This window comes from Eumetopias jubatus, unplaced genomic scaffold (assembly GCF_037043125.1).
Source record: "Eumetopias jubatus isolate StellerSeaLion01/CBP00866 unplaced genomic scaffold, mEumJub1_p1.0 scaffold_14, whole genome shotgun sequence".
NCBI classification, from domain to species: Eukaryota; Metazoa; Chordata; class Mammalia; order Carnivora; family Otariidae; genus Eumetopias; species Eumetopias jubatus.
The window spans coordinates 23,943,280-23,965,414 of NW_028274820.1; the positions used below are offsets into that span (position 1 = coordinate 23,943,280).

The following is a 22,135-nucleotide window of genomic DNA, read 5'->3' on the forward strand; positions in this document are numbered from 1 at the left end:
AAGCACTTTCATTATTTCATTGCAATATTTCATTCTAAGCTATGAAGGAAGACTTATACCACTAGAGGCATTTGCACTTAATTTGTGGAATGTATTTTGGGATTACTTTAAAAAGAAGAATCTTAAAGTGACTGTTGCTTCCCTTAACCCCTTTACCTAGTATGTAGCCACATAGGGCCAATATGGCAAACTACCCTTTGTATATATGCCGACTGCCTTTTCTGAATCCAAATTTGAGACGTAACGGTAAGACAGAATGTTTCAAATTGGGGCTATTCTTAAAAAAATCTAAGAAAAAGTCCCATGTGTAAATCTTCCCTTCAGGTTAGCACACAACCATGAATACTTCCACTGGATTTATAAATGTAGATCACTTCATGACCAGAATTATTTGACTAAGTTGAAAATATTAAATGCCATTAAGAAAGCTGCTTTTTTATTCCAACTTGCTATTCTCATACAAATTGCTAAAATGACACAAAATACAGAGATCAGATTTCACATGAGAAAAACGGGCTGCTTCCTAGACCAGGTAGTTTTAGAGTGCTAGGAAAGAAAATATGCTGGACTTCATTCTGAGTAGTGAACAGGAACTGGGCAGGAAATGGCTGTGGCTGAACCACTACCTGATAATAATCATAACATGATTGAATTTGACATTTAATGAGAGGAAGTAAAGGAGAGAAAAAGTGCACTGTATGCAGCTTTCCAGTTTCAGAAACAGTAGGAGGAAAGGACTGTTAAAAGTGTTTCTACAAAAAAAAAAAAAAAGTGTTTCTGTAGAAGTTTTGAAGGTATGTAGTAGGCACTGATATTTGTTGCATGAATGAAAGCACCTTAGTAAAACATTCCATAAAATGTCTGTTACAGATAGCAAAAAACTTACTAAAGTTGTGTGGCACGAATTTTGGTGCTCTGCAGACCTACGTTCAAGTCTCAGCTCTACACTCCATCAGTTGTGTGACTTCGGGCTCATTATGTAGTCTTTTCGAGGTTCAGTTTTATTTAATCATAAAATGGAGATACTTACTGTGCAAGATTTTGAAAATTAAATGAGCTGATGTACGTAAAGTACTTGACACATTGCCTGGCTTATAAGACGTGTTCAAAAAACGGTTGTTGCTGTAATTTGACTAAGTTGAATAGGTGTGATTTTTATTTTATTCATTCATTCATTCATTCATTCATTTATTTTAAAGGGTGGGGTGCAGAGAGGGAGAGGCAGAGAATCTTAAGCAGGTGCCACACTGGGTGTGGATCCTGACACAGGGCTCAATCTCACAACCCTGAGATTGTGACCTGAGCGGAAATCCAGAGTCGGAGGCTTAACTGACTGAGCCAGCCAGGTGCCCTGAACAGATGTGTTTTTAAAAAAAAAAATACAATTCTCAAATAGAGTAAGGAGAGCCAGAAAATGGCAAACAAACAAATAAAACCTTAAGAGGAGACAATAGGATGTTACACAGGCAACAGGCACAGGTGAATAAAAAAAAAAATCAAGTCATTGCAGCCACATACAAAACAAGGGAAAAGATAGGGAAAGGGCGTCATATTCTGTTTTTTTTTTTCCCTGAAGAAAGTAGATCAGACCCATTAAACCAGGTAGAGTAAATAAGATTTTGCTATTCTAAATGACAATGAAAAGAATACTGAAATTGGGTCTCTTGTACCGTGAGTTTACTATATACATGGAAAGGGACTTTTTTCCTCAAATCCCTTAGCCACATTCTTATCTCTGAAGTTCTTTCAACAGATAAAAGCCATTAATTTTACAGTCATAGAGAAGGCTCTAATTGCAAGTAATCTTGGGAGATAGAGCCGGTTAATTTAACTACATATATTTCCCAAGTATTGATTCCATGTATCCCATTGCCTACTATGTATCTTTTGGGCAGTGAATATCTAAATGTATCATATGTTGGAAAATAAACATATCTTCTTGTTCCCAAATGTTTCTCCTCTGTATTCCCTATCCTAATGAATAGTTCTTCTATTGTTCATGCCAGGAATCATGGAGCATCCTTACTCTTTCACTCTCTGTACCTTACATGTCCAGTCAATAACTACATCTGGTCTTTCTTTTTACTGGTCTTTCTCTTTACTAGCTATCCATCTTTTAACCATGCCCTGTCCCAACACCCACCCCTCATTGCCACTGACTTATTTTAGGTACTCATCATTTTTTCCCCCAGATTATTATTAGTCTCCTTGGTTTTAATTTAGCCTCATATTAATCAGTTCTTCACACAGCTTCCTTCTAGAATGATGTTGCTGAATACTAATAAGTCATATTAAAGTTACATTCTTAATGCCAGCACATGATGATAATTAATAAATATTAGATCCCTCCATATATCTTAAACTTAAGATAGTAGTAAGTGACTTGTATACCTATACCTAGAGTTTTCTTTGTGAGAAAGGTTTTATTTATTTATAAAGAATTTATTTATTTGACAGAGAGAGACACAGTGAGAGAGGAACACAAGCAGGGGGAGTGGGAGAGAGAGAAGCAAGCTTCCCACCAAGCAGGAAGCCTGATGCAGGACTCGATCCCAGGACCCTGGGATCATGACCTGAGCTGAAGGCAGACGCTTAACGACTGAGCCACCCAGGCGCCCTGTGGGAAGGGTTTTAATCACTACTTTATTTTCATTAATAGAGGGCTACTTAGTTTATTTATTTGTTTTTGAATGAACATCAATAGTTTGTATCTTTTTTTTAAGATTTATTTATTTGAGAGAGAGAGCATGAGTAGGGGTGGGGGGGGCAGAGGGAGAGGGGAGAAAGTCTTAAGCAGACCAGGCTGAGCACAGAGCTGGACTCGAGACTCCATCTCATGACCCTGAGATCATGACCTGAGCTGAAACCAAGAATTGGATGCTTAAAGGACTGCTCCATCCAGGCACAGCAATAGTTTATTTCAAAGTTTGTTTTATCTAAGTTGTTAAATTGGCATAAAATTGTTCACAATATTCTCTTTTTATATTTTTAATGTTTTAAGATCTATGGCTGTGTCCCCTCTCTCATTCCTGACTGTTAATTTGTGTATTTTTTCATTTTTTTTCCTTTTCAGTTTGTCTAGGGATTTGTCTGTTTTATTGATTTTCAAAGGAGCAGGTTTTGGTTTTCTTTATTGATTTTTTGTTCTCAACTTCACTGATTTCTATTCTTTATTATTTTCTTTCTGTTCTTCACTTTGCATTTTATTTGCTTGTATCTTAAGAACTTAGCTCATTAGTTTATTTTCTTCTGATATAAATGTTTAATGCTATAAAATTTCCCTCTAAATAGTGCTTTGGCTGCATCCCGTGAATTTTGATATGTTGTATTTTCATTTTTGTTCAGTTCAGAAATCCTTGCTGATTTTATTTGTGATTTCTTCTTTGACCCTATTGGTTACAAATGAGTATGCACATGGGATTTTTCAGGTATTGATTTCTCATTTAATTTCACTGTGCTCAGAGAACATACATTGTAAGATTTGAATCATTTTTAAATTTATTGAGACTGTTTTTATGGCCCGGAATATGGTCTGTCTTGGTAAATGATTCATGTGCACTTGAAAGGAAAGTTGGGTGGAGTGATATAAACATCAGATCAAGTTGATTGATAGAATTGCTCAAGTTTTCTCTGTCCTTACTGATTTTATGTCTACTTGTTCTAGCAGTTTTTGAGAGAAGGGTATTGAAATCTCTGAATATAATTTTGGACTTGCCAATTTCTGCTTATACTTTCATCAGTTTGGTTTCGTATATTTTGAAGTTCTGTTACTAGATGTATGCATATTTAGGATTGTTGTGATTTCTTGATGAATTGGATCCCTTTATCATTGTGAAATGGCTCTCTTTGTTTCTGGTAATATGCTTTGCTCTGAAATCTACTTTGACAATATTGCCTCTGTAGCTTTCTTTTGATTGGTATTAGCATGGTGCATATTTTTCCATCATTTTACTTTATCCATTTGTGTGTATTTGAAGTAGTTTCTGGTAGATGGCATATAGTTCAGTCTTCTTTTTTTTATCCAGTTTTCTAATCTTTGCTTTTTAGTTCAGACCACTTATATTTAATGTGATTATTGATATTAAATCTATCTTGCGATTTGTGTTTTATTTGTCCCATCTGTTTTGTTTTTGCTCTTTGCCTTCTACTTTGTATTATTTGAGTATTTTTTATGACTCTCCTTTATATCTTTTTTTGGGGGGGGGTTTATTTAAAGCTTTTTTGTTTTGGTTTTTGTTTGTTTGTAGTGTTTATATGTATCTAACTTATCACAGTCTGTATTTGGGTAAAATACCACTTCACATATTATATAACAACCTTAAAACACTATAGTTCCATTTCTCCTTTTCATTCTTATGTTGTTGTCATACATTTTAGTTGTACATATGTTTAAATCCCACAATATGGTTTTAGTTTTTTAGCTTTAAATGGTCAGTTCTCTTAAGTGGATTTAAAAATAATATTTAGGAAAGCGCTCTTATTTTTACCCACATTTGTCCCATTTTCAAGGCTCTTCCTTCCTTTGAAATACCTTTTCCATCTGGTATCATTTTCCTTCTGCCTATGATTACCTTTAGCATTTATTGTAAGCTGAACTACTGCTGAGAATTTTTTCAGCTTTTATATGTCTGAAACCCCCCTCTTTTTTTTTTTTTTTTTTTTTTGTACTTCAGTTTTCAGATGTATTTTTACTGGGTATAGAATTCTAGCTGGACAGTTTTTTTCTTTCAGGACTTTAATGATGCTCCGCTGTTTTCTCATTTGCATTTTTCTGACATGAAATCTACGTTATCTTTATTTCTTTATACTGAAAGTGTTTTTGGTGTCTGGCTACTTTTAGAATGATCCCTTTACCACTGGTTTAAAGCACTTTTATTAGGATGTGCTTTGGTGTAGTTCTATGTTTCTTATGCTTACGGTTAGTTGAGCTTCTTGGGTTTGTGGATTTGTCATTGTCATCAAATTTAGAAAAATTTTGGTCATTATTTCTTCAAATAGTTTTTCTCTCTTATTTCACTCTCTCCTTTCATTCTGGGACTCCAGTTACACATACACTGACAAATTGATATTGTTCCACACCTAACTGATACTGTTTTTTTTTGTTTTTTGTTTTTTCTTTTTTCCCCTCCTTGTTTCAATTTGGATAATATCTATTGCTGTGTCTTCAAAATTACTAACATTTTCTTCTACTGATTTCTGATCTGCTGTTAATCTTATCCATTGTGTTTTTCTTGTTAAACATTGTATTTTTCATCTCTAAAAGTTTGATTTGAATCTTGTTTATATCGTCCATGTCTTTCCTTAACAGTGCTCATGTTTTCTTCTTTTACTTTCTTAAATATGTGGAGTATATAATAGATGGGTTTCTTTTTTTTTTTTAATTGTGGTTAAAAAATACATCACATAAAATTTACCATCTTAACCATTTTCACCCTTTTTAGTTAACCAATTTGAGAGTTTTAAGTATATTCACATTGTTGTGAAACAACTGTCTGGAACTTTTTCATCTTTTAAAAAAAATTTTTTTTTTTTAGATTTTATTTATTTATTTGACACAGAGAGAGAGAGAGCACACACAAGCAGGGGAAGTGGCAGGCAGAGGGAGAGGGAGAAGCAGGCTCCCCGTTGAGCAGGGAGCCTGATGTGGAGCTTGATCCCAGGACTCTGGGATCACAACCTGAGCTGAAGGCAGATGCTTAACTGACTGAGCCACCTAGGCGCCCCAGAACTTTTTCATCTTACAAATCTGAAACATCTCCTTTTTTCTTCTTCCCCCAGATACAGGTACCTACTCTTCTACTTTCTGTCTCTGTGAATTTGACTATACTAGGTACCTTATATAAATGGAATCATACAGTATTTGTCTATTTGTGACTGGTTTATTTCATTTAGCATAATGTCCTCAAGATTCATCCATGTTGTAGTTTATGACAGGATTTCCTTTAAGGCTGAATAATATCTTATTGCACAGATACACATCATTTTCTGTATCTAGTGATCCATTGGTAGACATGTGGCTTGCTTCTACCTCTTGGTTATGATGGATAGTGCTGCTCTGAACAGGGGTATGCAAATATCTCTCCAAGACCAAGCCTTCGCTCCTTTTAGATATATATCCAGAAGTGGGATTGCTGGGTCATATGGTAATTCTGTTTTTAACTTTTTGAGGAACCTCTATACTGTTTTCCATAGTGGTTGCACTATTTTACCATTCCACTAACAGTACAAAAGAGTTCCAGTTTTTCTACATCATTGCCAACACTTGTTATTTTCAGTTTTGTTTTTGTTTTTGTTTTTTTTAAGATTTTATTTATTTATTCATGAGAGACAGAGGAGGAGAGAGAGAGAGAGAGAGAAGCAGAGGGAGAAGCAGGCTCCCAAGGAGCAGGGAGCCCGATGCAGGACTCGATCCCAGGATCCTGGGATCATGACCTGAGCTGAAGGCAGACGCTTAACCATCTGAGCCACCCAGGCGCCCTAAGAGTGTAATTATTCAGTTTTTATCATCATTGGAAAATATTTGCAACAATGACTAAAAATGCTGCTATGATCCAGAGTTTTAGTTTATATTTTGAGCAATCATTTTAACTTAACCTTTGAAGTAATAGGTATTAAATACACTGTTAAAAATCTCTGTGGAGGAAATGGGCTTTAAGATATTAGAAGAGTGTATCTAAAAACCTATCTCCTCATTGGTCATAGGCAAGTGAGTATGACCTTTTTCTTTTGATGGAGGTGGATTTGTAAATTTGTAAAATCAAAACATAGGGATAGTTTTCTTGTGCTTATTCCATTCTTTTCCATCACTGCAACCACACTAAATGAGAAAATAAGCTTGAGGAAGACTTTATGTATATTAAGTTGATAGTTTGTGTATAGAATTTTAACATGAAAAGAGTATTTTAAAACTGAATTAAAGCTTATTATAGCTATTTCTTTTTTATTTTGACATAATTTCAAACTTTAAGGAAGTTATATAAGAAAAGTATAGGGGTGTCTGGGTAGCTCCATTGGTTGAGCATCCGACTCTTGATTTAGGCTCAGGTCATGGTATTGGAGTCCTGAGATTGAGCCCTGCATCAGGCTCCCCGCTCAGTGGGGAGTCTACTTGGGATGCTCTCTCTTCCCTCTCCTTCTGCCCCTCTCCCTGTTCATGCTTTCTCTCTCTCTCTCTCTCTAAAATAAATAAAATCTTTAAAAAAAGAATAGTATAAAGAATTTCTGTGTACCCTTCAACCAAGATTAACTATATATTAACATTTTCCTACAATTGCTTTATCCTTACTTTTATCCATATGTGTACACACACACACACACACACACACACACAGGTATATGTATATATGTATTATTTTTTTCTTGACTCATTTGAGTCATGATACTCCTTTACTTCTACATACCTCAGTTTTATTTCGTAAAAACAACATAAGCAAAGTGCAAGTGATTAAAAATCAGCAGATTAACATGGATACAATAACTATTATTTAATCTGCTGATTTTATTCACATTTCACCAGTTGTCACAATACTCTCCAGATAGCGAAAGAAAATCCAGGATCACATGCTATATTTAGTCTTCATGTCTCTTTAGTTTCCTTTAAACTGGAATATTTCTTAAGCCTTTGTTTATATTTCATGATAGTGACATTTTTTTAAGTGTTAAGATGTTATTTTGTTGAATGTCCTTCCGTTTTAGTTTGGTTGATTTTTCTCCCATGATTGGATTCAGGTTATATACTTTGGGCAGGGATACCACAGATAGAATGTTGTGTTTTTCACAGTGCATTATATCAAGAAGCAAATACTGCAATTTCTCATGTTACAGGTGATGATAACTTTGATCATTTAGTTAAGGTGACACCTGCCAGGTTTCTCCAAAGTCATTCTTTGTAGCTAATAAGTATCTGTGGAGATATTTTGATTATGTAAATATCCTGTTACTCTCAAACTTGTCTGTTAGCTTTAATATTTATTGCTGTTTCTTGTATGAATCCGTTATTAAGATGGTTGCTTAAAAGTTCTCATCACAGGGGTGCCTGGGTTGGTTCAGTCGGCTAAGTGTCCGACTCTTGATCTCAGCTCAAGTCTTGGTCTCAGGGTTATGAGTTCAAGCCCCACACTGGGCTCCACACTGGACATGAAGCATACTTAAAAAAAAAAAAAGGTTCTTATCATAGAGGTGCATGACTGGCTCAGTCAGTAGAGCATGCAACTCTTGATCTAGGGGTTGTGAGTTCAAGTGCCACGCTGGGTGTAGAGCCTACCCAAAAAAAAGTTCTCATCACAAGGAAAAAAATTGTAATTGAGGTAATAGATGTTAACCAAATTTATTGTGGTGATCATTTCACAATATATACATATATCAAATCATGTTGTACAACTTAAACTTATGCAGCGTTCTGTATCAATTATATCTCAATAAAACTGGGAAAAAAGATTGTTGCCAAAGGGTGACTTTTTTTTTTCTAATTCTCTAATTTCTTCCGTGTTAGCTGGCTTCCTGCTGTATCAAAAAGCTTCCCTTTCATTCATTCATTCATATCAGTATAGACTCATGGATTCTTACTTTAACTTTTGACAATGTCCCTATCATTCTTTGAGTACCTTCTTAACTTCTGACCCCATGAGATGTTCCAGAATCATTTTGTACTGTCTCTGTGCCAACTAGAATCAGACGTTTCTCTAAGGAGCCTTGGTTTCTTTTATTGTAGAATGGTATTTAGAGATTTGGTTGCTACATGTGCTTATTGCTACTAAGGAATCATTGCTTCTAGGCCCTCTTAGTGGACATAGCTAAATGTGTATATATGAGTATGTATGTGTGTGGATCTGTGTAATACACCTTTATTTTTAGAAAGGATTATTGAGTTAAGCAGTGTCATGGCTGCTAAGAATAAAAAAGTGAATATATTCTTAAGCTGCAATAACCAAGTGATCATGTCCCAACTAATAGAAGTTATAAGTCTACTGTGTTTTGTATTCTTCAGATAAATAGATTATTTTGTTGGCCAACTAGATTTCAGGAATTATTTATGTCTTATCTGGTGAGGAAGATGACTTGGATGGTGAGAGGAATGGAAATCATGTTCTATGAAGAACAGTTGAAGGAGCTACCAACATTTAGTCTGGGAAAAGAAAGATTAACAATAGTATTTATTTATTAAATTATTTTAGTTGAAGGTTGAAGATGTGGTAAATACATTTTGTACTCATTTAGAGTGTATAACTAATACAGGTGAATGGAGCTTAAGAGAGACATAATTTTTCTCTGCATAAGGAAAACTTTGAGGCAAACTTTTTTAATGGAGTGAGCTGCCTTGAAAACTTCAAACTCAGTTATTACCTCTGTAAAATCAGAGGGAAAGTTTGCCCATTTTTATTTAATTAATTCATGCTGTGGGAATTTGGAACTACTTGAAAGACAGCTTAGTATGCTGTATTTAGTGGCTTAGTTAATTGTATGTCTCACAAGATGCATCATGAGGAAAAGATTCTGTTCTAAATAAGTGTAAGACATAACGTGTACATACTCTTCTTTTGGATTTTATAATGCGCAGGAGAAGGCTCTGAGACATCCTTAAGTAAGGAAACTTTTATCTGAGTTTTTCTAAACCAGTAGATTTAGGGGACAGGTTAGGCTGCCGATGGAATCTACATACCTGGTATTTAAACCAAGATAACCTGAAGTGATCATCAAGGGACTAAATAAAGCCAGAGAAGATGTCCAAGTGCTGAGCTCAGGGAGAAGAAGAGAGCCAGCAAAGAAACTGAGCAGTAGGCAGAAAGTTAGGAGCAAATCCAAGAGAGGTTTCCTAGAAGCTACATAAATAAGAAGCAGCATAAATAAAATGTTCCAAGAGGAGGGAACATAATCGTCTGCATCATATACTGCAGGTAGGTTGAGTACAATGAACAACTGAGACCTGACCATTGGATTTAGCAACTAGAAGTCATTGGTATCCTTAAAGAGAGCTTTCAGTAGAGTGGGGGGAATAAAGGCATGGTTGGATTGAAGAGAGAGGGTGGGGAGAAATTGGAAGAGATAGCAAAGCTTTGCTGTGACAGAAGAGAAATGGAATAATTGCAGTTGTTGAGCACCTACTCTGGTCTTTTATTGTTGAAAAGATGGGGCAAAAATGAAGAGAATAAACTATATGTAGTTGAGTTAATGATTCTGGTTTAAGTAGTAGTTGTAGCATGTTTATAAAGTACTTTTCTCTGTGGTATGGATTTTAATGGGTAGGAAATTAAACTATTGGTTTCTTGATTTATAGAAAATTCCCTCAGATTAGAAGAATGTTGTCAGTTTAGGGGCGCCTGGGTGGCTCAGTTGGTTAAGCGTCTGCCTTCGGCTCAGGTCATGATCCCAGGGTCCTGGGATTGAGCCCCGCACTGGGCTCCCTGCTCCGTGGGGAGTCTGCTTCTCACTCTTCCTCTCCCTTGCACCTCTCCCCCGGCTCATGTTCTTTCTCTGTCTCAAGTAAATAAAATCTCACCCCCAAGAAATGTTGTAAGTTTAGTGGCTGTTAAATTGTGTTGCATTCTTGAGTTTCCAGGCAGTTTAGGCCACTTGCCTTGGTAGTTAGTAGTAATATGCAACAAAGCCCCCAAATTTCATTTTTATTAATCCTGACTTGATGATGTGGACATATTAATAATGGTGTTACATAAAATAGATTTGTTGACCAGCAATGTGTTCATCATTTTAAAAATGACTTGGTTTCCGATGATAATTTGTCCCCTAAGAAGTATTCTGGTACATAAAAGCCATAAATCCTAGTTTTAAATTGGCCACTGTAACTGTTGGATAAGAAACCTCAGGGAACACAATTTAGTTCTCATTTCTACTTTACCATTAATTCTCCATCTACTTTCTGAGAACTAAGCCCATTCACTAAGTCCAATTACTGTTGATTCTTGTTATTCACAGTAGTTGTGTTCTATAAGATGGCAGCAAACATTGAATTCATGAACATTGAAGCATAGCTCCTAGGGGAAATACAGGGTTAAGTTTCTCTTAGCCACCGGTCACAACATTTTCATCAACTGATCAGTACATAACCTTGTTTCATATGTGTTACTGTTTAAAGACATCTTATTTATTATTTATTGTTGGTTTATTAACATTGAATTCATGGCCAACAGCACTATAACTCATATGTAAATGAAACTTATCTAACACACATTTTCGTCATAAGGTATAGAAAAGCCTTCTTTTTAAAAATTTTTTTATTTAAATTCAATTTAGTTAATGTATACTGTATTATTAGTTTCTGGGGTAGAATTTAGTGATTTATCAGTTGCATATAACACCTAGTGTTCATTACATCAAGTGCCCTCCTTAATGCCTATCACCCAATTACCTCATACCCCCACCCACCTCTCCTCCAGCAACCCTCAATTTGTTTCCTAAAGTTCAGCATCTCTTATGGTTTGCCTCTCTCTCAGTTTTCATCTTATTTTATTTTTCCTTCCCTTCCCCTATGGTCATCTGTTTTGTTTCACATATGAGTGAAATCATATGGTATTTGGCTTTGACTGACTTATTTCACTTAGCATCACCCTTTAGTTCCATCCATATCATTGCAAATGGCAAGATTTCATTCTTTTTGGTGGCTTTTTGAATAATACTCCCTTGTACACACACACACACACACACACACACACACACACACACACACACACACACACACACACACCCATATCCATATCCATATATATATACCACATCTTTATCCATTCATCTGTTGATGGACATCTGGGCTTTTTCCATATTTTGGCTATTGTGGACATTGCTGCTATAAACCTTTGGGATGCATGCGCCTCTTTGGATCACTATGTTTGTATCCTTTGGATAAATACCTAGTAGTGCAATTGCTGGGTCATAGGGTAGTTCTATTTTTAGCTTTTTGAGGAACCTCCATACTATTTTCCAGAGTGGCTGCACCAGTTTGCATCCCCACCAACAGTGTAAGAGGGTTCCCCTTTCTCCATATTCTCGACAACATCTGTTGTTCCCTAAGTTGTTAATTTTAGCCATTTTGACTGGTGTGAGGGGGTATCTCATTGTGGTTTGATTTGTATTTCCCTGATTCCAAGTGATATTGAGCGAAATCTCATACTTACTTACTTACGAAAGTACTATGAGTATTGATTTTGAGTTTACAAATTAAAATTAGATAGCAAGCAAATTTGCATATAGCAGAATCTGTGAATAATGAAGACTATATTAGGTAAGAGGTGGTTGTCCAAAATGTTAAATGAATATTTTGGAAGATATTTACATAACCAAATAATATTTATGAATATTAGGATTCCAGTTTACTGTGAAACTGTAACTATTTGGAAATTGAAATCTAAAACTTGTAATTTTATCAAAGTTCTACAGATATGTGTCTTAAGAGTATAATTCTGGTACCAATTCCAGTGTGTATGTGTTTCCCACACCATCAAGCAATTCTCTAGCATCAGCTGGGTGTCCTATAATTCAGTTCAATTCTGACACTATCACCTGGAGGTAACATCACATCCTACCAGTTAAGGGTTCAGTCCCACAAGACTGCTACCTGCCCCCCCCCCCCATGCCAGTCACAAGTCCAGGTTGTCACCAGTTCTTCTTACTTGCCTATAGATTGGAAGTTCCCATGACCCCTCCTGGAGTTAATTTGCTAGAGCGGCTCACAGTACTCAGAGAAACATTTTATTTACATTTTATTTTACTAGATTTACTAGATTACTGGTTTATTACAAAAAGATAAAACTTAGGAACAGATGGTTATGGGATACATAGGACATGATATGGGGAAAGGGCACATACTGTCTGAGCACACCACTCTCCTCAAGTCTCCACATGTTCACCAACCTGGAAACTCTCTGAATCATGTCCTTTTGGGTTTTTATGGAGGCTTGATTATATAGGCATGATTGATTAGATCATTGACCATTGGCAGTTGAACTCAATCTCCAGCCGCTCTCTGCTTGCAGGAGGTTGGGGGAAGGTAGGGGGTACTAGGACTGAAAGTTCCAACCCTTTAATCACATGGTTGACTCCACTGGCAGCCATTACCCTTGTTTAGGTGCTTTCCAAAAGTCACCCTATTATAACAAAAGACACCTTTATCACTCTCACCATAGGAAATTCAAAGGGTTTTAAGAGGTCTGGGCTGGTAATAGGAACGAAGACCAAATATAGTTGACCCTTCAGCAACAGGGGTTTGAATTCCATGAGTACACTTATATGCAGATTTTGTTTTCATAAATATGGTACTGCAAATGTAATTTTTCTTCCTTATGATTTTCTTTTTTCTAGCATCCTTTACTGTAGGAATACAGTATATGATACATACAACAGACAAGATTTGTGTTGATCTGCTGTTTATGTTATCAGTAAGGCTTCCAGTCAACAGCAGGCTATTAATAGTTAAGTGTTGGGGAGGTCAAAAGTTACATGTGGATTTTCAACTTTGCAGGGGGATCTGTGCTCCAACCCTTGTGTTCAAGGGTCAACTGCATTTCTTACTATGAATCAAAATATCACAAAGAGATGGTTATACAAAGTTTAGGAAAAATAACAGCCCTAGAGCACCTTACCCACCTTTTCCCTTTTCCAGAGGCAAATACTTTTAACTTTTTTAGTTGATAAATTTTACTTAGTTGTCTTTGTAGAGATACACATAGGACTTTATCATCTGCAGGAACATGGAGAAATAGTCACACAGTGGTATGCAGTGAGAATGCAGATCTGTTTTAAGAGCTTTCAACTAGACCTCCTTTCAGTCCCACCTTTACTCCCACTTCCAGTGGAACCTGTGCCACAGTCTTTGAAAATTTGTTGGTTTTTATGATGTAAATTGGATTGATACTCTCTTTGGTCTACTGTTGTTTTCTGCTGTCTCAGATCTTCTAGGTCAGTTACTAGTCATATATCTTATTTCAAGCTTCATTTTAATTTTAATTTTATTTTTTCATTTTATTATGTTATGTTAATCACCATACATTACATCATTAGTTTTTGATGTAGTGTTCCATGATTCCTTGTGTGCATATAACACCGAGTCTCCATTCAGTACGTGCCCTCTTTAATACCCATCACCGGGCTAACCCATCTTTTGTTTTCTTTCTATTCTCTGTGTGCTTATATGTGTATGCCTTTGCTGTAGTTTCAGTTATATATTGTAAAGGAGTAAAGTTAGATGCCTGTGTTTAGTCTGCCTTTTTTTCCCTGTTAGTTTGAAATACTTAAATCTAAAATTACTCTTTAAGTAATTAAGTCATTTGAACACCACTGTTGATATGTTCTTATAATTTAATTTCCTGATGATCGTGGCATAGAAGAATCTGATATGACTTGTCAAGTAGGTCAGAACAGGGAGAAAGTTATTTTAGACAGAGAAAATATGGCAAGGACTAGAAGGCAAGCATGAAAATGTATGGTCCATTCAGAAGCCCACATGGCTAGGTTGTAGGATATGTATATGGGTGGCAGATTGGAGAGGGTAGGTGAGAGGTTGTGCATGGGAGAGGATACAGATGATGGATGCTACTGATTGTAAAGGTGATAAATCTGTGATTGGGTTGTTTAAAAAAAGGGTCTTTTGTCTACTGTACTGATTAAACTATTTTCTTAGGCAATGGGAAATCATTAGATAATTTTAAGGAGGAGATAGACATGATGAGGTCGGGAGTTTAGAAAGTGAAGAAGTAGTAAGAGGCTGTTAGAATAGTCCTGGTGATAGATGATGTGGACTTGCACCAGGTCTGCTAGTGGGTCAGGGAAGGGTTATATGAGAGGTGTTTTTGGCAGTATGACAAATAGACTATATTAATTTATTCCTTCATATTTACTAAATGGTTCCTATGTGCCAGATACCGAACGGGTGGTGGTAGGAAAGGGAAAGAGACAAGAAGGAGTCTATTCTGTGCTTGAAGAGCAGATTGGGTAGATAGTAAAAAAGGAGTTGATTTGAGAGGGAAAATGCATTTTATTTTTTTTTCTTGGAGGTACTTGTAACAGCTTCACAGAAGAGCTTAATTTTCTGTATTTTCTGTTTAGTATCTTGAATTTGTAAGAAGTGAAACTGGGTGTCTTCCCTTTACTTCCTCTGTTAGGACTAACAGAAGTAAAAGTGCAGCTGTTGTTAGTTTTGTTAAAAAACAAAATTCAGCTGAGTGATTTTAAAGATTCAGTTGGCTTTGTTCAGTGATTTTTGAATTGGGTGGCATCCCATTTAGCAAATAGAAAGGAACTCCAAAGAGCAGGTACCTGTGAACCCCTGACCTCATACCCCTTTCATACTTCATCTTGAACCACTGTCACTTACGTCCATTATACTTGTGTCACATTGCTTCCTTTCTGTTCCTTAAAAATACCAAGCTCATTCCCACCTCAGGGCCTTTGTGTTTGCTCCTCCCTCTGCTCAGGACGCCTTTTCTCAATTCTTTGTGTAGTTGGCTCTTCTCATCCTTCAGATCTCAATTCCCATATCATCTCACGGGGACTCCTTTGACCATTGTTTTCAAAACTTCCCACCTCAACCCAGTCATCTCTCCCTATGTTCTTCCTGGCACTTCTTCAGCACAAAATTATCTTGTTTGTTGTTCATTTTCTATCTTTTCTCTTTGAAGTGTAAGTTTCATCATGACAGGGACCTTGTTTCTTATTCACTGTATCCTCAGTGCCTAGAATAGTGCAGTATTTGTAATGTTGGTAAATAAGTATTTTTATTAAATGATCAGACACTGGATTAAATATCTCTGAAGTAATGATTTTCAAATTTTATTCATAGCATTTTTGATGAGGCATAGTTAGCATTTTTTAATCTAAGTAAAATCATTTTTAAGATCTATTAAATCTTTAAGCCATTTGAATATTATTTAGTGCATTATTATTTTGATAAAGAGTACCTGGACCACTTATTTAGTTAATGTTTCTACCAGAGGCCGGTAATAACATATCCATATTTGAATGGAGCCTGGTTGGTTGATGGCAAAAATTTCTTGGGAGTAATGAGGAATTTAAACCATTTAAATGGATTGTAACTATTTGATTTTTCCAAGTGGCACAGCAGTTAAATAAAAGTATTAAGTATTTTTTTTAAAAAAAGCACAAAAGAATTCTTCAGAAATAGTAGAGATGTTGTGGGTATATGCTAAGGTTAAGATACCCTGAAATTTACAAAGTTGCATTAAAGGACATACAGGGTGGGTTGGTTGTACCCATCACGAAGTTCACAGAGGTCTTTGTGGGTAGTATTAAGATGAGAACTCTAGAGATTCTCTTAGATTTCACAATAGCCCAAAATGTTTTTGTACATACAGCTAGAGAGAAGTTACTTGCCTATAATTTTCCAATTAGGTTTTATCCTCTAGCCTAAAATACACAGACATTGGTGCCATGCAGGAAAATAAAAATTATAAATAGTCTTTTTATGAACTGGTTGATGTAAGAGGAAATAGATAGCTCTTTTTATTAGACCTCATTTTGCTTTTCATTTTTCTATCCTAAGATTGAAAACAACTTTAAACATGTAGTATGGGGTATTTATTCTTCACAACATTTCCATGAAATCATATCCTCATTCCAGCTTAAAAACTTTCTAAGAAATTGTAACAATTTATAGGTCACATGATTAGAAAATAGCAGCCTTGAAACTAGTAGATTTCCTTTTGCCCATACCATGTTCCCTCTCCCACAGTTTCACTGTTTTCAGTATCAGCATAAAAATTTTGATTTGAACCTTTGCATTTATTATCTTTTTAAGGATAGGACCGTTTTGTTCCTAGTTTCTGAAGTAAAGAAACTGGTTATTTTAGCTGTGGAGGAAGCAACGGAGTTATATTTAATTTTAGCATTTAGAAATGAAGTTAGACTCGATGTGGCAGGTTTGACTAACTCCTTTTCATTGTACTTTTTAAATCTACAGATAGTTATATATTGGTTGATTGACATGTCAGTAAAAACCCTCCGTATTTATTATACTTCACAATATATTTTTTTAAAGTTTTCTTTATTTATTTGACAGAGACACAGCAGGAGAGGGAACCCCACAAGGAGGGGGAGTGGGAGAGGGAGAAGCAGGCTCCTGCTGAGCAGGGAGCCCCATGTGGGGCTGGATCCCAGGACCCTGGGATCATGACCAGAGCCGAAGGCAGATGCTTAACGACTGAGCCACCCAGGCACCCCCACAATATTTTTATACCTCTTAGTGTTAGGAAAGTGTGTTTTTGTGTTTATACACATGTCGCGGTAGTACGGGAGTTGGAACGGGTAGAATTTTCAATTCTGGTCCTTAAATTGGTTCATCTGTGAGGGTATTTTGGTTAGCAATTTTTAAATTTGGTTTGTAAACATTGTGTTTAATATATACAAAAAAGAGAAGTTTTGTAGAAGAACTCAGAGATAACGAAGACATTAGACTGCTTTCAAATTTATGGGTGGGATGGGGGCACATATCAACAAGTACATAAAAAACAAAACAATATATTAAGTATAATGGGAACATAGAACAGGATAAGCAATCTTTAGTGGAGGAGTTTGGGAGAAACTTGTAGAGAAAGTGGAATTTAGGAGGCCTTCTTCTGGAAATCCCCCGTGTTTTGGAAAGACGTGTTAATTTGGGCGCAGAGGTAGAAAGTGTAGGAAATGTAGTGTGGGGGAGCCTGGGTTGGCTCAGTTGTTAAATGTCTGCCTTTGGCTCAGGTCATGATCCCAGGGTCCTGGGATTGAGCCGCACGTTGGGCTCCTGGCTCCATGAGAAGCTTGCTTCTCCCTCTCCCACTCCCCCTGCTTGTGTTCCCTCTCTCACTGTATCTCCCTCTGTCAAATAAATAAATAAAATCTTAAAAAAAAAAAAAAAGGAAATGTAGTGTGGTTGAAACAGGATGTATGAGAAGACGGATGGTAGCAGTAATATTGGTAAGTAGGTTAGGGTGAGATTTTAGAAGGTCTGAATATAATTCTAAAGGGTAGTGGGTCTAAATAGTTTTCTAAAGGCAGTAGGGAGTGATCTGAGGTTGTTGAACAGAATAATGCTGAGATCAGGGCCTAAGGAGATTTACATAAACTACCTTTTAAAAATAACCTGTGTTCAGGATGCCTGGGTGGCTCGATCAAGTCCCACATTGGGCTCCTTGCTCAGCGGGGAGCCTGCTTCTCCCTCTGCCTGCCGCTCCCTCTGCTTGTGCTCTCTCTCTTCGATAAATAAAAAATAAAATAAAAAAAAAATAACCTGTGTTCCATTTTGTCTAAAAGTTTCTGCTATATTAAGTTCTGTATATGTAACATTGATTTAACTAATAGTAGTGTTTTTGGGTGAGTTAGTAAAGGAATTCGGAGAAACTCCTGTACGTTATTGGAATTGTTAGCCTTTATTGATTTGTGGAAGGTTTGGCTAGGTGGCAGACATTCTCTTAGGTGAGAAACTAAGGCCAGAGAACTCAGAAACGTACTCAAAAGCACATAGCATTTAGCGTCAGAACTTGGATCTAGAACCCAATTCTTCTGACACTTAGTCATAGCTTTTTCTCTGCTCTACTTCCTCTACTGCATATTATAATGTACTGGAGGATTAGAGTCATGAAGGAGGAAAGATGCCTCTTTTTTCCCCTCTAGGGTGTTTATATGTAATCAAATGACGTGTAGCTATACTGCTTCTCTTATTTATTTATTTAGCATTTTATTTATTTATTTGACAGAGACAGAGAGCACAAGCAGGGGGAGCAGCAGGGAGAGGGAGAAGCAGACACCCCGCTGAGCAGAGAGTATCCTGGGATCATGACCTGAGCCACCCAGGCGCCCCTCATTTTTATTTAAATACTGGATTTATTAGTACAGATCAGTGCTGGAAGAGCCATCAGGCTTCAACACTTCTTTCCCAAGTGAACACTTGTAGGAAGCTTCATCTTAGAGAGTATGTAGGATTTGAACTGACTTAAGAGGATGGATGAGTGGAGAAAAGGAATGAGAATAACAGCAAAAGCCAAGTGTCAGGGACAGACATAAGTTGTTTCCGAGCACTGTGAGAGTCGTTACTAGAACAGAGAAATTTGTTTCAGAATAATGAGAGAAGTGCATTGTAACATGTAGTATTTGATAGACTGCCTTTTTTTCTAACATAGGGAATGGTTAAAAACCTGACCATTTCTTTGGCTACGAAGAGTACCTGTGGGTATTACTCTATTTGATAGTGAGATTTTATAAAGGCAGACTTAACATACGATCTCCTGTAGTCCTCCATTTCCTCCACCCGGGCTTTGACATCACCAGTGCATTTTGTGTGGTCCTTGACATGGTAAAGAATAATTTCAGATGTTTTGACAAGGTGTAATGATTAAAGCAGTGTTAAGGAGAGCATTAGCTCAGACTAACTGACTATACCAAGATTTAAACATTATGCCTACAGTTAGCTCTGTGGTTTTATAATTGGATTATTTCTATATCTTAATACCCCTCCTTCTATCAGATCAGTTGATCAAAAAAGATTAAGATTCTCAATTCAAGGTACCCAGTAAGCTTTCTATGCTCTTTTTTTTCCTGTGAATTAATTTTAATGTCATAATTTAGCATTAAAACAGTTGGTTCAAACTGTCATGATAATAGACTGTAAACCTGTATTCCTGGACTGTCAGAATCAAAGAAGTTGGAAAGGCTTTGGAAATAATCTTAATTATTCAGGGAATCATTTGTTGACTTATTCTTGTTGTTTATATTCATGTGAAATTTGGTGTCTCTGGGTGTGCTTTGTCAGATGTCTGATTCAGAACACTATCTCAGCATGCTGTAAAGCCTGTTTTAAAAATAGGTATGAGCCACTTGTGTCACTGAAAGGTGGTTGACACAATGGAAAAACTATTAAATGAGTTTGCAGAGCAAACCTTGCCATTACTGAAGAAAGGCTTGTGTTGGTTTTTTTTAAATAGAATGTTTACTTCTGTAGATCCAAATAAATATAAATAAAATATTTATAACATTCCATATACCCTGTGTCCTATTATAGTTGATTTTCAAAATTTATTTCTAAGTGTAGCTTGATATAAACCAAAGTATATTAAAAATTACCTTAAAAAGATAATAAAAGATCATTTTATTTGAAGGAGGCAATGTTTTCCTCACTTCCATTGAAGCTTTTTAAAAAAATTATTAGTACTTGTATGTACCCACTTAAATATTCCCCAAATATGTTAAATATCTCATACAATTAATATATGGAGTGAATAAAAAACCCTTTTACATTTCGTATATGAAATGAATATTATTTACACTCTTGGGGGATTAGGAGAGGATCTTGGTAGATAATCTGGAATTTTTGTTATTAAAGATTGGGTGAAGTGAAAGGAGGCTAAAGTGAAAAGTTGATATTCTCATGGTTTTTGTACCATTTTTTTGTAGTTTGCATTTGGCAAGGGAGGGGGCAGGAGAGGGGAGAAGGAGAGTTCCATCCAGTTTGGAAAACATGTGTCTCGACAAGCATGTGTCTCAACAAATATAATGAAGGTGTAATGTTGTTATGAACAGTTCTGTAGCAGAATCAGTGGAAAAAACTTGTGGGATAAAATGTGTTAAAGCTGATGAATTACCCCCAGAGGTCTCCAGGACAGAAAACCCAAAATGGGAGATTTTAAGTCAGTAAGGGAAAGCTTCCCCAACTGGTGGGAGAAATGAAAGTAGCCACACCTGACTGAGAAACTTCAGTGGAGGTGAACTTTGAAATCTCTAAATACTCCATGTACATATAGTTGGGAATTGACACTGTGATTTTATGATAGTCTGGTAGCTATTTTTATTTTAAATGTCAACAAAAACCGATTGCATGCATTCCTTTTCTAAAACATTTGCAATGTTTTAAAAAGGAAATACAAATACTTCCCAGTTCCTGGCTTGCAGAATTTTTAATATAAAAATTAATAAGAAAAATAATTATAATTGAACAGCTGCTATATATCCTGGACTGTGGTAGGCATTTTATGTATCATATCTCATCAGTCACAGAAACCCTCAAGGGGATGAATAGGTAGTTATTCCTATTATACAAGTGAAAGAAACTGAGGTGAGAGAGACTAAATTACTTCTTTTTTTTTTTTTAAGATTTTTTATTTATTTATTTTTGAGAGAGAGAATGAGAGAGAGAGAAAGCACATGGGGGGGAGGGTCAGAGGGAGAAGCAGACTCCCTGCCGAGCAGGGAGCCCGATGCGGGACTCGATCCAGGGACTCCAGGATCATGACCTGAGCCGAAGGCAGTCGCTTAGCCAACTGAGCCACCCAGGTGCCCGAGACTAAATTACTTCTTAAATATTATATACTAGATAGTATTTGAATCCAGGTCTTTTGACTTTATGCTCCTTCTGTGAAAAATGCCAGGGCATTTGTTGGGAATTTCAAAACCTAGTTTGCTTGAATTTTGTCAGTTAAAGACAGAATTGGGAAAGGTAATAAAACAATCTGGTTTATAACACTGTCAAAAATACAGGCATCGAATAAATTCTGACTTAAATTTTATTTAGAGATTGATCATCCGAACGTTTGACCTTCCTGATAGTAATTTTCTTTAAATTTGAATCCTAATATGCTTCCAAGAATGATTTATAAACCTCTGGTATTCTGTGGACTCTGGGCAAACTCTGGAGCTGTAGCATCTATTTGTACAGTCACAGATCTGTGCATGCTAGGATCAGCTCACTACGGTGCATTACTCCCTGGATTTTTCCGAAATCCTCTGTAGCCTTGGATGATCCTGGTTTGTAATGAGTTCTGGGGCAAGTGTCTGCATTTGAACCTGTTTAGGCTCATCCCTAACACCATACCAGACGCCCTCCATGCCAGCCGGGTTTTATGACCAGAGAAGTATTCCAGAGTTAACTGGAATCAGCCTGGAATTAATTCTTTCCAGGGCTAAGGAGCCATTAGGTTTAGTATGCAAAACTGTTTTAGGCAAACACAAACAAGATGCCTATGAAATGGTCTGTGGTAAATTTCTAAATATTAGCAAACTGATATCTGGGAAGTCTTTAATATTAATTATTTCTGTGTAATTAACTCTAATATTGGTTTAGTATTTAACATAAATTAATTAAGTTTTTCCAGTTATTTGATTTTACTTCAAATTGGTGTTTACTGAGTGCTAGGGAACATTAAATATG

General features: G+C 36.3%; 1 protein-coding gene across 2 annotated transcripts in view; it reads left to right on the plus strand.

The window, feature by feature from the left end:
• The window catches only part of PHTF2 (putative homeodomain transcription factor 2), a 112,352-nt gene that overhangs the window by 3,272 nt on the left and 86,945 nt on the right, over window positions 1–22,135 (plus strand). The window lies entirely within an intron of this gene.